Genomic DNA, 20,132 nt, shown 5'->3' with positions numbered 1-20,132 from the left:
TGGCGTTTTCTGTTTTTTGATCAATCCCCCTAGTAGTTAGATAAAAATATTATTTTTTCTAATTTTCAAAATACCTGATTGCTTTCTTCAGCAAAGTTGTAGGAAAATCTATAAGAAAAACAATTGCTGAACACTGTAATCTTCTATCTGTACGTCTGATATGACGAAATAGAGTTTTACGAGGAACACTCCTCAAAATTAGTTTTTTGTCCATAACTTTTTCTGTAGCCGTCGAAACAGTTCAAGATGTTCTAAGATTTCATTCATTCTGCCAAACCTCGCATTTTTGTGGAATATATTGGTTTGTTATTTTCATTTGTTCTGAAGATATTTCTAGTTTTTTGCTGAGAAGAGCCATATTTTGAGTCCATATTTCTCCGAAGGTTGCAGATAGTAGCAAACCAGACTATATGCATTTGAAAGTTTGTCAAAAGAACTGCATTACTTATAAGAGTTCAACTGTTTCTAGTTGTATCCAAACGAGTACTGAATGAAAGGAAAACACCCCTCAGAATGATTTTTTTGTCCATAACTTTTTCTGTAATCGTCGAAACAATTCAAGATGTTCTAAGATTTTGTTCATTCTGTTAAAACTTGCATTTTTGTAGAATATATTGGTTTGATACTTTCATTTGTTGTAAAGATATTTCTAGTTTTTTGCTGAAACCAGCCCTTCTCAAAGCCACCAACACGTTTTATTCATGGCTTGCAAATGGTGAAATTTGCGGTTTTGCATCTGTTACACATGATGAAAATTCTTAACTACTTCAATCATATAATTGTAGAGCACCAAAAGGTGCTATTTTATTTCACAACAGTAACAACACTGGCATGTTTGTTCAATTATCATCATTTCGGAGAACCATTCGCCGATGATTTTAGTTCTCCCGTTTTCTCTAGTAGAATTGCCTACCATTTCCAATAATTCTACAGCTACCGAAAACTTCATAACAGCCGCCAGATAGACAGGTGCTTAAGTATCAACGCGCCCAGTGCGATCAGCCAGAAATTGAAACCCGGCTTTTCATTCTTCGTCACGATCAGCAACCAATGTCCGTGTGGTATCAGTACAGTCATGGAATGATTTATACATAAAACACAAAGCGCGCATTCCTAGTTAACTAGGTATACTCGGTCGACCTTGTTAGGGAAAGAAGCATTGTGCGACCAATCAGAGGTCGACATCTGCGTTTCGACAAGTCTTGACAATTTTCAATAGTACAATAGTTCGAACAATCAGATTACAAATTTCTGCATTTGGACGGGTGCTTAGTTAATTTTCCAATCGCTTACTGCAGAAATGACGAAAATCGGTTGGAAACTGACTGTTTAAGCTCAGTTTGAAATTGGACAATTTTCGTGACGCTCTCGATGTTTGTGGTTTTTGAAATTGGATCCCTGTATAAAAACCCCTGTATATTTTGCCGTAAGACGTAATTCTACGTCAATAATATTACGAATTATATCCTTCAATTTTTTATTATTTGTCGGCAATGGGAAATGAGACGTCCAAGTGGGATAAATCTAAAAAATACTGCCAAGTCAATGTCTATATAAGATACCCTAATACTGTTACATCATGAAATAATGGACGACACAGTTATTAGCAATTTTGTACGCCAGCATACAGTTGCATGTGGTTCATAGTCATATCATACATGCACAGAGTTTTTTCGAATAAGATATCAATTCCGACAACAGAGATGACATAGATGTGTTACCAAACTCAGTATCCAATTCCAATAACATTAATTCCAATACATCACTATTTATAGATCATAAACCTAGATAGTGAGGACACTCGAAGCAGTTGCATTTTTATGTTTGCTAGCTAATTAAATTTCCGGCGAACTTGTAAAGGTATTAAATCCTTCATACAAAAGCAACAATTTGATCTGACGCAACAAGGCCATGCGTCTCTCCTGTCACCAAATTGTTTGCCCCGGTCATCAACGGTGCAGTGAATATCAACCTTATAACCTTACAATTTTCCGGTTCACAAATATTCAAGTTAAATAGTGAAACCTTACGAAACAGTTGGCAAACTCTCCACCGGATGCGTAGGCCATACTAGCAGTTGCATCCAGCCTCCTCTTCGTTCTGAGCGTGCTTCGTAGATTTTAGCACATCATCGTCAAAAAGCAATAAATCGATCCACGGGACGGCAATTCAATTTTCGCGCCAAATAGCCTAATCAATCAAGTCTAGGCTACGTTAAATTATTCGACATAAAGTGAATCTACATACACGGCGGCTGTAACGCCTCTAGCGTTGACATGGGACCGATCAACTAGACTTTTCAATTATCTCCGCCATCATCGGAATGAGCCACACGGGTTCCGCTAAATGCCAGAGCGCGCATTTGAACTGCGGCAGATGATGATGATGAGTTGTTGTGTTGGTTTCCTTTTAAGTTATTTTTTCGATCTAAACAATTTTAACTTAAGTGAACTAACGATCTAGAGTAGTTGATTAATAAATCATTTCAACTATTTAGTAACTGGTGAAATCCCACACCATTTGAAATTCACTATCTGACCAAACATTTTCATTTTCCACAGAGCTTATTAATTTATTCAACATCCATAATTAGCTCCAGGTTTGCGTGGAGTGGGTGATCTAATAGGGCTTTAAGTCAAGTGTCACGCAGAGGGTGAGAAGCTAGCTGCATACTGTGCAGAAGCAGTAGCGGTAGCGAGTCATTCGATGCAGAGCATCGGATCGCGTTTTGAATGAATGTGCCGGATGTTTTTCATGGGTGCTTGAAAAGACGTGATTTTCTCACGATGCTGGCAAATTTGGCTTGGATTCCTTTTCGCAGCTAAGGTGTTGAAAAAAAGTTCGTTTATATAACTGCTGATGGGTGAGACAATGACATTTTTTTTTTCAACTGAATAACTAAAATCATATGCAAGCTGTGGGTCATCAGAAACTGGATCGCAACATTACTCAGTAATGGTCGTTTTCACACTCATATTAGCCTTGGCCTCCAATACAACAGATTCAGTTTTATATTCAAAACACTCGCATAAAACTCGAGTTGCATCGTTAAGTGTTTCATGTTGCCTGTTATTGTAAACAACACCGCTTCCGAATTGTTTTGACTATGGGGCAAATTGTCAACTGCCTGTACGTGTTGTAAATCTCTATGCTTTTATTATAATAAAAAAAAATGAACTCCTACAATGGGTATTGATGGTTCTAATTCTTTTTTCTGTACAAACGATGGTGTATCTGTGTATCTGTGGAAAGTTTTTTATGTCATCTATCCTACAAGCAATAAATTCGGATGCCTACGTGAACCACGTCTTTTACCGCTCATTTGTCAACCTGAATATAATGCTAAATTGACCATGGATTCCAAGCAATATCATGAACTCAGCTAGTTTCAAATATATTTTCGTGGTTATAGAATAAAAATTTATATTATGTTTGCGTACATTTTACCTGAAGCTTTTCTGTTTGTTATGAAGCATCTCAAGTAAAAACCAGGATATATCAAAATTTCATTAAGATGCCTACTCTTGTCTCAACAGAAATAATTTTGTTTCGTTGGACACTTTCTTGACCAATCCGTATCAATGCAATCTAATCTATGCATTTAACTAAAAATTCTCAATTTGCAGTAGCAAAAGTTTCTGCCTAATTACGCTATTAAGCACCCAGCAATAAAATCGAACGTGATTAATGTCTCAAGCTCGCTTCGAGCTTGCAGCGTGATTTTTGCAATCCTCAAATCAGAACTGGCTCACTATCTTCATATTCTGATGTATATAATTACGCATGACTTAGGAAACAGACAACGAGAATCGGTGCAGCTTGGCAAAAGCGAATGGTTTCGATTTGTTTCAAAATGAGTTGCAGCATGAAATAGCCCTGCTTCTGTTCTACAATCGGATTCAGCTTCTGGATTAATAATTTGTATGCGCAGTTGAGTAATGCTTGCCTCTGCATCGAACCGCCACGGTCTTGAGGGTGCAATTATCCACGAGTTTAGCGTTAGGCGGGATTCACATTCAAACCATCACCACGAGCACCATATAATTGATATGATTTACGAACTGGGAACACGACGGAATCCAAATACACAGGTTGAAGTGGAAGTCAATTTTTATTTATATTAAACGTGGTTTCCCGCCACTAGTCACAAAAACTGGATCCTTGTTTGACTGAACTGATGGCACTTGAATCATCGTCATTATTGTCCCACAAAAGAAGAATAAATACACTGCACATTAACTTTGTGATGTTTGCTGTTGGTTGTTCAAGGCCCATGCATTATTATTATTATTAAAGCGACTTCTACGGTGACGAAAACAGAATCCCGTACCTTATTATCAGTTGATCGAGGTGACATCATTGAACCGAGATCACCAAGATCAAGAAGATTAAAAGCGCACTTTGCGCAGTGCAAAAAGCGGTAGATAACATAATAACGTTCTAAACGATTAGCTCCTCAAGCATGAACAAATTGCAAAAGATGATTTATGGTAGTGTTCGTACGACTTCTTACCAATTGATTTATTCAGTAGCATCAGCGTTCTTAGTGGTGCTGCTAATCGACTGCGTCATATTATTATTATCGTATAACAAAGCTGACAATTGCAAATTAGTGACTCCAAACAAATTAATTCAGACTTTGTTTCAAAATTTTACGTACAATTTGTTTCTCGTTTGTAACAATTCATGTATGCCGACATTAAAATTTAATTGATTTTTACTAGTGGTGGAACTATTCATAACCTTTGTTATCAGTCCGATCAAGATTCCGCTCTATCTACACTTCCTTTGGAATGAATAATGTCGAAGAGATTTATATCACCCAACAGCTCCGTAGCCGCAAGGTCAGAGTCCGCTTTGACAAGCGGGTGGTCGTGGGTTCGAATCTTAGTAGAATTAGGTCATTTGGTTAGCAAAGGGCGTCACATGGGTTAATTCTTAGGCTCCCCACCACGTACGCTTCCTTCAAGCTGCGCATTCTTAGTACTCCCACAAACTAACAAACATAGCACCTCGAACAAATCTTCAAAAAATTCATCGTTCGGATGATTCTAGTACTTTACGATAGTAACACTAGCACCATCTCTTGTTGTGTTCGTGCTACAAAATATGTATGAGATTACATGACAGCGCCCCAGACGGTGTTGTCGCGTGATGCCTGTTATTCGACTGGAAATTTGAAATGATCGTTTTTTTTGTGGCGATGGAGCTAGGTTCCAGTGTTACGTCTGTTAATCTGTGGTACCCCTGTTGTTGACTCTCCTCCTTAAAAAAATTTGTCCCTTTTATAATAGAACTGGTCTGAAAGTACTCTTCAGGAAATTGTAATTAGGTGATATTGGTAGGATGGAAGGAGACTCGGTATAGTAAAATAGTAACCTTGAAACGGAAGGGTAAAACTCACACACAAGCACGGCTATGAATGATATGCTTTTCACTTACTTCAATAGTGAAAATGCCAATAATATAAAAAGTGGAGTCAGAAAACACCTGAGCAATATCACAATAGATCAAATGTCTTTGGTCGCAGTTATGAGTCCACACATGGAAAAAATCACCTTATTTTTGCTCTAAACATTTATTTGACACGGCAAAAAGAACATCTCACAAAACAGTTGCCTAACGACTACTAAAAGTCTCCAAAAAACATTTGTGCCTTCAGGAGCTTTGTAACGGGCAACTGCTCAAATAAATATCACTTTAAACAGTTACGCTTCTGTAATCTAGATAGAAAACCTCGGAATATTTCCTATGTGACTGTGGAGCACTTTTTCAAAAGAGGATGCAAATTTTTGATAAAAGCTTATTACAACTATTAGTTGTTTATATGACTTCTCCCAATAAGGCAGTGAACTTTAATTATTCAATAATACCTTATTGGGACGTTGCCTATATTCAGTAAGTAGTGAAAACCACTTAATCTAATAGTGGTACGACACCCTGATGAGGCTTACACGATGACAAAAAAGTCCGGTCACACTTTTTGGGGGTCGCCTGTAGCCTACACGTTGCATCTCTCTGGTGCAATCTATATGTCAAATGAAAGGGTTAACTTTGCTGCCCAAAGTGGCAGAGTTTCGTTTCTGTGCAGTTTGTTTACATTGAGTTGTGAACCATGGCAGAGTTAAGAGCAGCTGTTATCGCTGAATATGTGAAGGGTACAAACCCAGACACATATTCAAACACCTAAAACCGCTCGGAATCAACCGGAAATTCGTGTACCAGACCATAAAACGGTACCTAGAGACCGGAGGCACCGAGGACAAGGCACGATCTGGACGACCAAGGTCTGTGAGAACTCCAAGGCTGAAAAAGATCATACGAGACCGGATTCGCTGGAATCCCGCCCAATCTGCACGGAAGCTGGCCAGGAACCTTAAAATGAACCGAGAATTAATCCGCCTGCTTCTGCGCAAGGATTTAAAACTTACTCCGTACAAAAAACAGGTGGTTCATGGGGTTACCAAAGCTACAAAGGACAACAGGTACCAACGGTCGCGGGAGTTGCTCGGTTGGCGCGCAGATGACGAGATTATTTTTTCGGACGAGAAGCTGTTCGTTTTGGAGCAAACAGTCAATTGCCAAAATGATCGAGTTTGGAGTGTGAGCCTCCAGCAAGCTCCTGCGGACAAGCTGAACGTTTCCCGGTTCCAAAATAAGACGTCAGTGATTGTTTGGGGAGCCATTTGCAAGAGAGGTAAACTGCCTCTTATTTTTATCGATAAAGGGGTCAAAATCAACGCAGCGTACTACCTTGACACGGTTTTCAATAAAAATGTTGTGCCTCAAGCTGAACTATTGTTTGAAGACGTTTACTACTGCTTCCAGCAAGATGGCGCCCCATCCCACACCGCAAAGGTTGTTCAGGCGTGGTGTGAGGAAAACTTGACCGATTTCATTTCGAAGAATGAATGGCCTCCGTCGTCTCCGGATCTGAATCCACTGGATTATTTCGTGTGGGGATACATGATGTCGAAGCTGGACGACTATAAAATAACAAATTTGGAGCAATTCAAGCGAGTTATCACGAAAATCTGGGACGAGATGCCGACGGAGCACGTGCGTCAAGGCGCCGACGTTGACGTCTGAAGCTGGTTCGATCAGAGAAAGGTGGTGTAATTCCGAGATATCGTCTGTGAAGTATCATTATGAGTTACTGAATAAAGCTTTGAAAGCCAGATTTAGATTTTCTTCTTATTCTTTGAAATATTGAGATTTTTCTGTGTGACCGGACTTTTTTGTCACTCTGTACATCAAATCGGGGCTCGCCGCAATAGGTTGAAGAACAATAAAATCGGGTTATTTTATTCAAAGGGTTTCAAATGTGTAAATGTCTTTAGCACTTATTGGAGAAAAATCTATACATATAAAAATGGTTCTGTCTATCTGGTGTCTGAATCATATAGACTTGGAAATGACTGAACCGATCGGCATAACAATTTGTATGTGGGGGTTTTTGGGGCCAGTTCTTATAAGAGTTTGAAACCCTTTCTCCTCCTGAAGGGAGGTCAGTCATACAAAAGAAACACAAAATTCATACTAATTTCGGCATAACTCAAGGACTAATCCAGCAAATGAAACCTAATTGGGCAATCGGAGGTTTTAGAGAGCAAGAAATGTTTCTTCGATACCCCTCTCTTCCATGGAGAGGAGAATTCTTATACAAATAAAAAACAAATTTTTGCATAAATCAAGAACTAATCAAGGAAGTGGAACAAGATTTGACATTTGGCAAGAAATGTTTTCATAGTGGTTTGACACCCCTTTCTTGTCTACCATGCAAATGAAACACAAATTTCTACATAACTATTTAAGTAAATGGAACCACATTTCGAAAGCGAGGGCTTTAGAGAACAAGAAACGTTTCGATAATGATTTGACACTCCTCCCGACTAAGGAGGGGGGAGATGGTCCCACACGGATGAAACACATATTTCAACCTTTTTTGCCGGAAAACAACCGAAAATGACCGAATACATACCACCTAATATCGATATTTCTGGAACCAGTATGATGCACAGAGGTCATAACTTGATGCCACATACCATTTTGAAATCCAAGATGTCGACTTCCGGTTTCTGGAAAACAGCCTAAAATGAGCGAAGATCTCCCAGTATGTATATTTTCGGAACTAGAATGATGCTTAGAGGTCAGAAATTGACTCCGTATTCCGTTTTGGATTCTAAGATGGCTACTTCCGGTTTCTGTAAAATAGCACAAAACGATCGAATACCTCCAAACACGGGTATTTCCGCGATCGGGATGATGTACAGTTGCATAAATTTAACCCCGGATGCCATTTTGAATTCTGAGAGGGCGATTTCCTGTTTCTGGAAAATAGCCTACCACCAAAATACCACCCAGTATGGTGATTTCCGAAACAAGAATGATGTTCAGAGGCCAGGAATTGATTCAACATGTAATTTTGAAATCCAAAATGACGACTTCCGGTTTTGTGTGCACTGCGACCAGAGCTTAGATCTATTGTCAAGGGGTTTTTCTGTACTCCGCATTCCATATTATTAGCAGTAACACTATTGAAGTAAGTGTTGCGCTTATCATTCATATCAGTGCTTGTATGTAATTACCTTGCCATTTCAAGCTTACTGCTCTACTATACCAAGCCCCTGTCCATCCTAACAATATCGCCTAGTTACTTTTGTGGGGGTTTTTGGGGCCAGTTCTTATAAGAGTTTGAAACCCTTTCTCCTCCTGAAGGGAGGTCAGTCATACAAAAGAAACACAAAATTCATACTAATTTCGGCATAACTCAAGGACTAATCCAGCAAATGAAACCTAATTGGGCAATCGGAGGTTTTAGAGAGCAAGAAATGTTTCTTCGATACCCCTCTCTTCCATGGAGAGGAGAATTCTTATACAAATAAAAAACAAATTTTTGCATAAATCAAGAACTAATCAAGGAAGTGGAACAAGATTTGACATTTGGCAAGAAATGTTTTCATAGTGGTTTGACACCCCTTTCTTGTCTACCATGCAAATGAAACACAAATTTCTACATAACTATTTAAGTAAATGGAACCACATTTCGAAAGCGAGGGCTTTAGAGAACAAGAAACGTTTCGATAATGATTTGACACTCCTCCCGACTAAGGAGGGGGGAGATGGTCCCACACGGATGAAACACATATTTCAACCTTTTTTGCCGGAAAACAACCGAAAATGACCGAATACATACCACCTAATATCGATATTTCTGGAACCAGTATGATGCACAGAGGTCATAACTTGATGCCACATACCATTTTGAAATCCAAGATGTCGACTTCCGGTTTCTGGAAAACAGCCTAAAATGAGCGAAGATCTCCCAGTATGTATATTTTCGGAACTAGAATGATGCTTAGAGGTCAGAAATTGACTCCGTATTCCGTTTTGGATTCTAAGATGGCTACTTCCGGTTTCTGTAAAATAGCACAAAACGATCGAATACCTCCAAACACGGGTATTTCCGCGATCGGGATGATGTACAGTTGCATAAATTTAACCCCGGATGCCATTTTGAATTCTGAGAGGGCGATTTCCTGTTTCTGGAAAATAGCCTACCACCAAAATACCACCCAGTATGGTGATTTCCGAAACAAGAATGATGTTCAGAGGCCAGGAATTGATTCAACATGTAATTTTGAAATCCAAAATGACGACTTCCGGTTTTGTGTGCACTGCGACCAGAGCTTAGATCTATTGTCAAGGGGTTTTTCTGTACTCCGCATTCCATATTATTAGCAGTAACACTATTGAAGTAAGTGTTGCGCTTATCATTCATATCAGTGCTTGTATGTAATTACCTTGCCATTTCAAGCTTACTGCTCTACTATACCAAGCCCCTGTCCATCCTAACAATATCGCCTAGTTACAATTTCCTGGAGAGAACTTCCATATGTTACTCACACCAGTTTTATTATAATAAGGACTTATTTTTGTTAGGAGGAGAGTCAACAGGGGTACCGTGGAATCCAGATTGAAGGAAGGCTACGTGGTGGGGAACCTGAGAATAAACCCATGCTAAAGTCCTTTGACAACAAAATGGCCTGATTCTACTAAGATTCGAACCTACGACCACCAGCTTAACAAAGCGGACCCTGTAACCTTGCGGCTACGGAGCTCCCCCAAACATGACCGAATACCACCCAATATGGGTATTTCTTCAAATGGGAATTAACCCATTGCCAATTTTTATCTCTTCAGGGCCATTATTTTCAGAGTTTTTGACTTTCTTCTAGAAAGGTATAGCAATCACTGAAAAAACTAAAGGTATGAAAGTGCTCCAAAGGGTCGAATTTCGTATATCAATCGACTTAGTTCGACGAGCTGAGCATTTTCTGTATGTGTGTGTGTTTGTGTGTATGTATGTGTGTATGTAACGCTCTCCCAATCTCACTCGATTTTCTCAGAGATGGCTGGACCGATTTCCATGGAATTAATTGCAAATGAAAGGTCTAGTTGTCCCATAAAACCCTACTGAATTTCATTGTAATCGGATTTTTAGTTTCGTGGTTATGTATCAAAATGTGAGAATCACAAAACTTCATTATCTCAGAAACTACACAACCGATTTGAACAAAATTGAAATCAAAAGTTATGCAAAGAAACGTGTTTCAAAGACTGTTTAAACTCACTCACTTTTCTCAGAGATGGCTGGACCGATTTTCACAGAATAAGTGTCATATGTAAGGTATTTTTCCCCCATTAGACCCTATTGAGTTTTATTGTTATTGGACGTTAACTTTGTCCGTTATGTATAATAATGTGAAATCAGGCTATGACAAGAAACATGTTTCTAACACTGCTTGAACTCACCCACTTTTCTCAGGATGGACCGATTTCCACAAAATAAGTTGCAATAGAAAGGTCTAGCTACCTGATAAGACCCTATTGAATTTTATTATAATCGGACTGTAACTTTGTCTGTTATGTATCAAAATGTAAAAGTTATGAAACTCCATTATCTCAGAAACTACACAACCGATTTGAGCAAAATAGGTATCAATTGAACGGACTGTATTCAAAACCCCTAAATAACGAATTTTATGATGATTGAACATGTAGTTCGAAGGTTATGAAAAGAAACGTGTTCAGAAAACTTTTTTAAATTCACTCGTTATGCCAAAGATGGCATGGTGATTTCAACAATCTTTGGTTTAAATTGAAGGTTTGGTTGCTTTATTGGTACCCATTTCATTTGATTATAACACTGTTTGACAAAATCAAAACAAATGCTGCTCTATAGCTCACAATAGTTGCCCTAGAGAGAAAAAAATTCTCAAGAAATTAGGCCGATTTTTCAATGGGTTTACCTTTAATCGCACTGACGAAACTACTCATGTATCATCAATCATAGTAACCCATGAGTTATCAAAAAAAAAAAAAAAAAATTGACAGCTCTATCAGTCAAACTCTAACTGTGATGGCGAAAAAAGCTATTCCATCCAGAAGTGTGCGCATTCAAAGAACGGTACCCCACCGCGTCAAAAACGGACATCGTGCGGCACTTTGTGGACGCCGGGTATGCCCGTTCCGGTATCTACAACATCTTGACACTATTGAACAACGATCAGAGCATCGAAAAAAAGCCCGGTTCCGGACGGCCAACGATCATGAGCGACAAAAAGCTTCAAAGGACGCTGAAGAAGAAGACCGAGGGAAAAGTGGCTAAATCGCTGCGTGCACTTGCCCGGGAGGTTGGCGCATGCAGTAAAACAGTGAAAAAGTATCTGGAGAACATGTACATTAGGGTGGGGAAAAATAATCGATTTTCCAGAACCAAGTTTTTTTGGTTTCTTTTGGGGTCCCATACAACCTTAAACTTACTTGAAGTCGATTGGTTTGTCTCCTCTTGGCGCATTGCATTTCAAATTTGTATGAAAATTTATATGGGAAAACCTACTTTTTTGCATTTACCTCTCTAGAGAGCTCAATAATGCTCGAATAATGCACTACATTATGTTAAAGTGTAGTATTTTAGATGAGTAACAACTTTGCAGAAGACACTGAAGAGCTAGAACGTCCCTCAAAAGAGCCATAGCTTTTCAAAGTTGAGTATGTCTATTTAAATGCAGAAAATCTTGTTTTCTGCCAACATTACCAATGTACCGGCGTTAGTTGGATTCTCATCAGAAGTAACCTGTCGTAACGAGTTTATACACTCAGCTGGACCAAGCAAACAAATTTGGGTCAATATTCTAGGCATAAATAGAATCTACAACGTGTTTCAGAGGTAACTTCTGATGGAAATCTGACTGACGCCGATACACTGGCAGTGTTGGCAGAAAAAATGATTTGCAACATAAATTTCGACATACTCAACTTTGAACAGCTCTAGTATTTTTTTGGCACACCCTAGCTCTTTAGTGTCTTCGGCCAAGTTGTTAGGCGATAAAAAACCTACCATATGAAGTCATGAAACCTATGGTTTGAGCCATTTTGAGCCCTTTAGAATGGAAAATGCAAAAAAGTTGGTTTTTGTATACAAATCTCCATATGAATTTAAAATGCAATGCGCCAAGCGGAGACTAAACCAATCGACTACCAATAAATTCAGGATTGTTTGGGGCCCCAAATAGAACAAAAAAAAACTTAGCTCTGGCTTTCTGCTATCAAATTTGGTTTTTTCCATATAACGATTCCCCACCCTAATGTACATACATGTCAGGAAGCGGCAGTTCCGTCCACTGGTCTCGGAGCGGCAGGCAATGACGCACAGTGCAACGTTCCATAGACAAAAATCAAAAAAGTGGATTTCGTATTGAACCAATTTTATATGCTTGTATGTTTTATACATGTTTGAGACATACTGTAATGATATTATTAATCTCCCAAGTTCACTCAGACGATTATGGCACGCATCTACAGCTAAGCGGTTCCAACTATTCAAGTGACACGTTATTTTTAAAAAATTTCCTTAGTTTTCAAATTAATTTTTTAATATAGTTTATATTTTTTCATGTTAAAATCAAAATGGCAACGGTAGAGGCATGCAACTACTACATTTCACATGTTACTATTGAGACATAACGTAGCGCATTTGGAAGTTAAAGGCTTCTTAGTCATGGTTATTTTTGCTCAGAGAAAAAAGACACTTTCGATTTAAAATCGATTGTCAAAAAAAGTACCCCAAAGTACCTCTCTGAATTTCACTTTTTCCTCTTATTTGGAATGTCCTTCAAACTTTGGAAGTGATTGCCATTGCTCAAGTTTGCTCTTTCAACCGAAATTCGCGTTTACAAATGATACCTCTGGAACTAAGAGTGAGAAATCCTACGTTATTATGTTCCTTACTTTTATGTAAAACACGTAATTTATGGGCTAAACACATAAAAGATTCCTGAATTAACAAATGTCTAGATGTTTTGCAACAGTTAACCGTAAATAAACACAATTAAAAGATAATTAAATAGAAATAATCATAAAAACTGAATGTGATGGCGTTTAGGTCACTTTTTCATCGCCTAGAAATTATTTTAACATGCTTTTCAAGCCTTTTATCTCGAAATGGATAATATTCTTGGAAAATTATCATTCTATGCTTCTGTACAAAAAAATGGCGTTTAAGACATTTTTGTGATGACGAATTTGACATTCGTCAATTGTGCAAATAGTTGCTCTCATCGGTACTAAACATTTTTCGTGTCACACCAATTGAAAAATAAACTAGAACGGCTGTTATGATTTTTGTCCCGCGTTCCCATACATTCAATGCACTGTGTGACGTAGCGACAGCGGTTGAATAAGATGGTCAAGTTGATTTTCCCGGCGAATCGCGACGTGGCAGTGGTGATGGACGACGAGACCCATCTCACCCTGGATGGCAACGACTGGCAGGGTAATTCGTATTTCACTTCTCCCACGAAGGAAGTGAGCTCCGAAGTAAAATTTATTAATTTATATAAATTTATAATTCGCTATAGAAAATTTTTATAACATATTATCTGATTTATTTATTAGCGAAATACCATTGAAAAGAATAAGACGTCATGGCAATTCCAAATACCCAGTCTGGTACAATAGACAAATTAAAAACTTAAAAAACAAAAAAAAAAGCAAAAAGCAGCTTTAACAACTTATCTTAACATTTACGGCGACTTAAACGATGCCATTAGTAACGCGTTTGAAGAGTTCACATTAAAGACTGAGCTTGAAATCAAATCCTGTCCAAAATTTTTTTTCAAATATGTTAAATCAAAGTTCAAATCTGAAAATTTTCCTTCAAAAATGCAAACAAAGTTGAAGAGAACCCGGCATACATCTCTGATCTATTTGCTGATTTTTTTCAACAAAATTATACAACTTTCTCCGAATCTGATCGTGACTATACATTCTTCACCAACTTTCCTGAGTTTCCCAACTATTTCAATATTGAACATGTCAGCGCACGCGAAATTGAAGATACTTTAAAAGCTCTGGATGCGTCTAAAGGTCCGGGACCAGACGGAATTCCACCAGCATTCATGAAACATTTAGCTAAAGAGCTAACTTCCCCACTGTTCTTGATTTTCAATATGTCGCTGGAATCCGGTTGCTTCCCGAAATTCTGGAAAAACTCATATCTAGTGCCTGTGTTCAAATCTGGTAAAAAAACAGACATTAGCAACTATCGAGGCATAGCCATTCTTTCCTGTATACCTAAGCTTTTTGAAGCAATAATAAACAAAAAGTTATTCCACCAAATAAAAAATAGAATTACCTCAACGCAACACGGTTTTTTCAAAGGGCGCTCAACAACAACTAACTTACTCGAGTTTATTAACTTCTCTTTGAACGCAATGGATAAAGGTAATTATGTTGAAACCTTATATACTGACTTCAGTAAAGCTTTCGATCGCATTGATATACCCCTGCTTCTCTTCAAGTTACGAAAAATTGGAATTCATCCACAATTACTCAAATGGATTGAATCGTATTTGACAGATCGTCAACAAACAGTCAAATTTAAAGGTAGAATATCGAAACCTATTCAGGTAACCTCAGGAGTTCCTCAAGGCTCTCACTTGGGCCCTCTACTATTTATATTATTTGTAAACGACATTTCCTTTATTCTAAAACATGTAAAAATTCTTATTTATGCCGACGATATTAAACTTTTCATTAAAATTAAAAACGCTGATGATGTAAATGTTTTTCGTAACGAGATAAAATATTTTTACATTTGGTGTAAAAAAAGCCTTCTTCAGCTAAACGTTAAAAATGTAGTTCGATGGCTTTTGGCAGAAAAAGAAACATGCCAAGCAATATGATTGCCTTAGGAGATCAGGTAGTAGAGAAAAGTGAACGAGTTAGGGACCTAGGAGTCATACTCGACTCAAAATTAACATTCACTGATCACTACAATACAATTATTAATAAGGCTAGTAACATGCTCAGTTTTATAAAACGTTTCTGCTATAATTTCCAAGATCCATACACAATAAAAACACTTTATAATTCCTATGTCAGGTCACTTTTAGAATATTGTAGCATTGTATGGTCTCCGTTTTCTGCAACACATGTAAACAGAATAGAATCAGTGCAAAAACAATTCCTGTTATATGCACTTCGTAATCTACGATGGACGTCATTTCCCCTACCATCATATGACGAACGCTGCAGACTTTTTGACATCCAATCATTAAAAGCCCGTCGTGAATTCGCAATGATGTCATTTGTCAACGATATCGTATCTCAACGTGTCGATTCACTCAAGCGTGTAATAATCCGTCAAGTGAAGAAATTCTTATTCAATTATGTATAAACTCTTTTTTTTTTGCTCCCACTAGTATAAATAGCATATAGCATGTAAGTTAGTTTTAAACATATGTAGTCTACTTTTGTTTGACGAAATAAATAAATAAATAAATAAATAAATATAAGTTCCCCAAAAAGGTGCTGCTGTGGTTCATCAGCGAGAAGGGGATGTCAAAGCCGCTCTTCTTTCGCTCCGGGCTGGCCGTAAACGGGGAAATTTATAGTACGAAGTGCCTGCCAGAAGTTGCGTCGTTCATCACCATAAGGGCGAAGACACGGCGTTCTGGCCAGATTTGGCGTCGGCCCACTACTCGAAGCAATCGTTGGAGGAGATGGAACGGCTGAATATCGATGTGGTACCGAAGTCGGCGAATCCGCCCAACGTCCCCCAGCTGCGTCCCATTGAGAATTTCTGGGCAAATTTGAAGCGCAAGATTTATTCCAACAATTTTATCTCGAAAACGGAGAAGGAAATAATAAAAAAAAACGAAGAAAGAGCTTAAAAACATGCCTACGCGCATGTTTTCGTCCGCCATGGCGAATGTTCCGATTACCTGCCGAAAGGCCGCTCGCAAGGGCGTACCATGGAACGGGGTGAAATTGATCAATTTTTATAACAATTTCCAATTAACTAGCTTCATGTACATTTTTCCCGAAATAGTATAATTTTGAAACATGTACTGGTACGTGCTCCAGTAAACCTTTATGGCTATTGGTGAAATTTCTATCGTCTACTTTATGAAATAAATTCGATAATTCTATAAGGTACTATGAGGTAAATTGGGATGGAATTGATCACCATTGAAATCCATACAATCTTTTGGCAATGTGCTTTTTTCGATATGCTAAAGATAAATGATGATTTCTGTACTGAAAAATATCATTTACAGCTAGTTTGGAAACGAAAATAACGATATTTCATGTGTAAATTTGTTTATTTTGGTTCACGAGTTGCTTGTTGCTAAATTTGCTCTTATTTGATCGTCGTTAGACCGATTTCAATTCGGTTTGTTGCAAAAGTTAAAAAACTAGCTCTGAAATTAAAATCTTTGTGGTTTCCTGCGAATTCATCAGTGTTTCTTTAATGGAATGGAATGATCATTGTTGAAAATTACATTTTTTGAGCTTTTGTCAAACTTTACTCACTTCTCCAAATTTAACGTAATTAACCCTCATCTAAGTTTACTTTAAGTAAATTCAATACTTTTTTTTGTTCTTTGGAAACTCGTTTGATCAAATTTGATTGATTTTTGACTGAGTTAGAAGAATTTTTCCAAAATATGAAAAATTGCACCGGGCATGCAAGGGTTAACTTTGACAGGTATGTGAATCATGCAAAAGTTGCGTTTTAGGACACGTTAACATTGCCTAGTGTTGTAAAAGCAATATCTTTTGATTAGTATTTTTTGTCACGAATTTTCAGGTGATCAATTTCACCCCACTGGTCAATTTCACCCCATTCACCGGTAGATTTTTTTTTGCAAATAAGATAATATAATTACCATTAATGGGAAATTTATCGAAATATCATTACCATCTGAAATAAGTCCATTTTGTTTACCGCAAACGTTATAATAGAAAAACTATTTATTTAGTGCAAATGTTACATCAAATTTCAAATACTATGCTCCAATTATTCCTTCGAATACAACATCAATATTCTAAAATCCAAAAAGTGGATATACCTTTATTGGATTATATTTGGTGTTGAAGGATGTTTTCCAGAAACCGGAAGTCGCAAATTCGGATTGCAAAATGAACTATTGAGTTGATTCCGGGCCTCTGAGCATCATCCCGGGTACTGAAAAACTCACATTGCGTAATGTTTGTCCCTTTTAGACTAGTTTCCAAAAACAGGAAGCTACTGTCTAGTGATTTAAAATGGCGTCTGAAAAAGATTTCTGGCCTCTCGGTATCATACCGGTACCCCAAATCGTATTGGATGATATTTGTCACTTAAGGCTGTTGACCGGAAACTGTCGCCATCTTCGCCATCGAAATACCCAGATCAGGCAGTTCGGCAATTTTATGATGGACCTTATGATTTTATGATTATCAGGCAACCAGACGTGGTCATCTTAATTTAAAGTGGGGTTTGAATCCGGATTCTGGCCACTGGGTATCAGGTTTCAAAAATCCGTATTAAAATTTATTTGGTCATTTATTGGATGCCCCTCAGAAACGATCAGTAATATCAATTGCGTTAAAGAATTTCATTTTCCCTGATGAGATCATTCAAATTAACGTATAACAAACAACATTTAATTATAAATTATTTGAAATCTACTGATTAAAGTTGACATAAACAATCTAAATATTTATACGCGGTATATGAGTATCTCCCAGTTGGTCTCGAGGTACGATGCTGGCCTAACAAGCCAGTCGTCGTATGTTCGAGTCTCGGCTCGGGAGAGACTGTTAGTGTCAGTAGGATCGTAGCGCTAGCCCCGCAATTGTCCTGTACACTTAACAGTCGGCTGCGAAGTCTGTGTATAGTAAAACAGAAGGTCGAATTCCGATACGGAATGTAGCACTAAGGCTTAGCTTTATATGAGTACAAATCGATTATACCACGATTAAAAACAAAATCGCATCATATATTTGAAAGAATTTAATGTTATTTGCATGTGTATGTGTATGTATGTTCATATGTGTGTGAATGTTATATTTTTAATGTTCGGTATAGTTGTGCTGTTGGATACCAAAAATCTAGTTTCTGGGTACTTCTTAAGTAACAATATATTCTGCATTTTCTTCACATATTTCAACTGTCACTCGTAAATTGTTTTAGTATCTATAGCGGACTGTCAAACCGCTGAGAAGATTAATGATTCACTAGTTCTAATAATCAACTTCACCATGTAGGGAATGGTGCAATTTTCTATGGCAGACCCGTTCTGAAGATGTTCGCATTCATTTTATTACCAATGGGTGCACAGTCGATTTGCAATAAAATATTTAATGTTAAAGTAGGTAGGTGCCTATAGAATCTATTTATTACAATTGCATTCGTGTGTAAGATTTTACCTGAGTTTGAGTTCGTAACCTTCATTACTGTCCTGTTTTTATACAGCTGCACTTATCTCGTTGAATTTTTTATTATTCTTACAAATACTTTTCCTTTTACTACAGATTGACTTTCATTCTAATGCTCATCGTTCCATTCCCATAGCCACACGGTGGGTTTTTCAGAACGTAACCTCTCGACTAAAAGCCGGATTCCCCCATTTTCAAGTCATCAGAGGGCAAATCTTCAGTATTAAATTAAAGCAACTCGTGCTAATCTGAACGCGGACATCCTTGTTGCTCATTGCCTCGCACGTGCAATGATTCGACGGGAATCCGTACCCCCATTCAGGATGTAAACCTAATAAGTCTGAGCATGATTGATGACGCAACCGTACAGTTTACAACTTAAACCCAGGTACTTCTGGATGAGACGATTGCATTGTGTGTAGTATTTTTTGTCTGATATTATTTGCTCAGCATGTGCCTCGTGTGAGCTCGCTTCACGCAATTCATCAACCTTTATTCTGTTCGCAAAGATCAACCCGAGATAATTGATATTAGGAGGGCACATTCTAGTGGCAGGTAACAGGCCACTCGTGTACCGGTTTCAATTATCTTGACAATTTTTGCGAACATACAAAAGTGTATGCCGGTGGTAGGTATCTCATCTGCCTCGTGCTTCCCGGCGTTTTTACTTGTCTTGCTTGCTGCATGGTGCATTATTGGTGGTAGGAGTGGTAAGGTAACATTGTGGTTAAACATACTATCGTTGATAGGACTGGTAGGCACTTTTGCCTCGAACTGGTTGACCTGTATTGAGATGTTCTTTACTTAAGAGGAGGGCCGATGGTTATTAATCGTTTCGAGAGATATAATCATGAAGAATAATTTGCTGATGACGCTGATAGCGATCGATATCGGATTTGGGCAGAGTCCGGATGATCTGGTTCGAAATCCACACACAACGGAATCTTAGGATTTATTTTAAATAAATTTCGACAGCAAAATCACGGACGGAATCATAATTTTTTTAAAACTTTGTGAGTCAGATTTCATTAAACTATGACTTTCAAAAAAATTGTGTATTCCATGTGAAAGCTGCTGTAACCAGGGACTGAATATTTTTTGGAAAAATCTCGAGAGACTATTACTAGCTTTCGCCGCAAGTTTCATATAAGACTGCTGTAGAAAACCTGCCTGGGTTCTTTTCAAAAATCTCTTTTCAGGGCCAAACATCTTTAAACTAGTAAGAAATGGTATCAAAATCTTTAAATGAATTGAAGACATCAATTAGAATATGCGGATGAGAGAGTAAAATGAGTGGATTCCACAGAGCTAAAATCACTGATTAAAACAATATAAGCCTTCAAAAGCAATCACCTAGATTC

The sequence above is a fragment of the Wyeomyia smithii genome, chromosome 2 (genome assembly GCF_029784165.1).
Source record: "Wyeomyia smithii strain HCP4-BCI-WySm-NY-G18 chromosome 2, ASM2978416v1, whole genome shotgun sequence".
NCBI lineage: Eukaryota > Metazoa > Arthropoda > Insecta > Diptera > Culicidae > Wyeomyia > Wyeomyia smithii.
The sequence above is the reverse complement of the archived record's forward strand: the minus strand, read 5'-3'. Positions refer to the sequence as shown.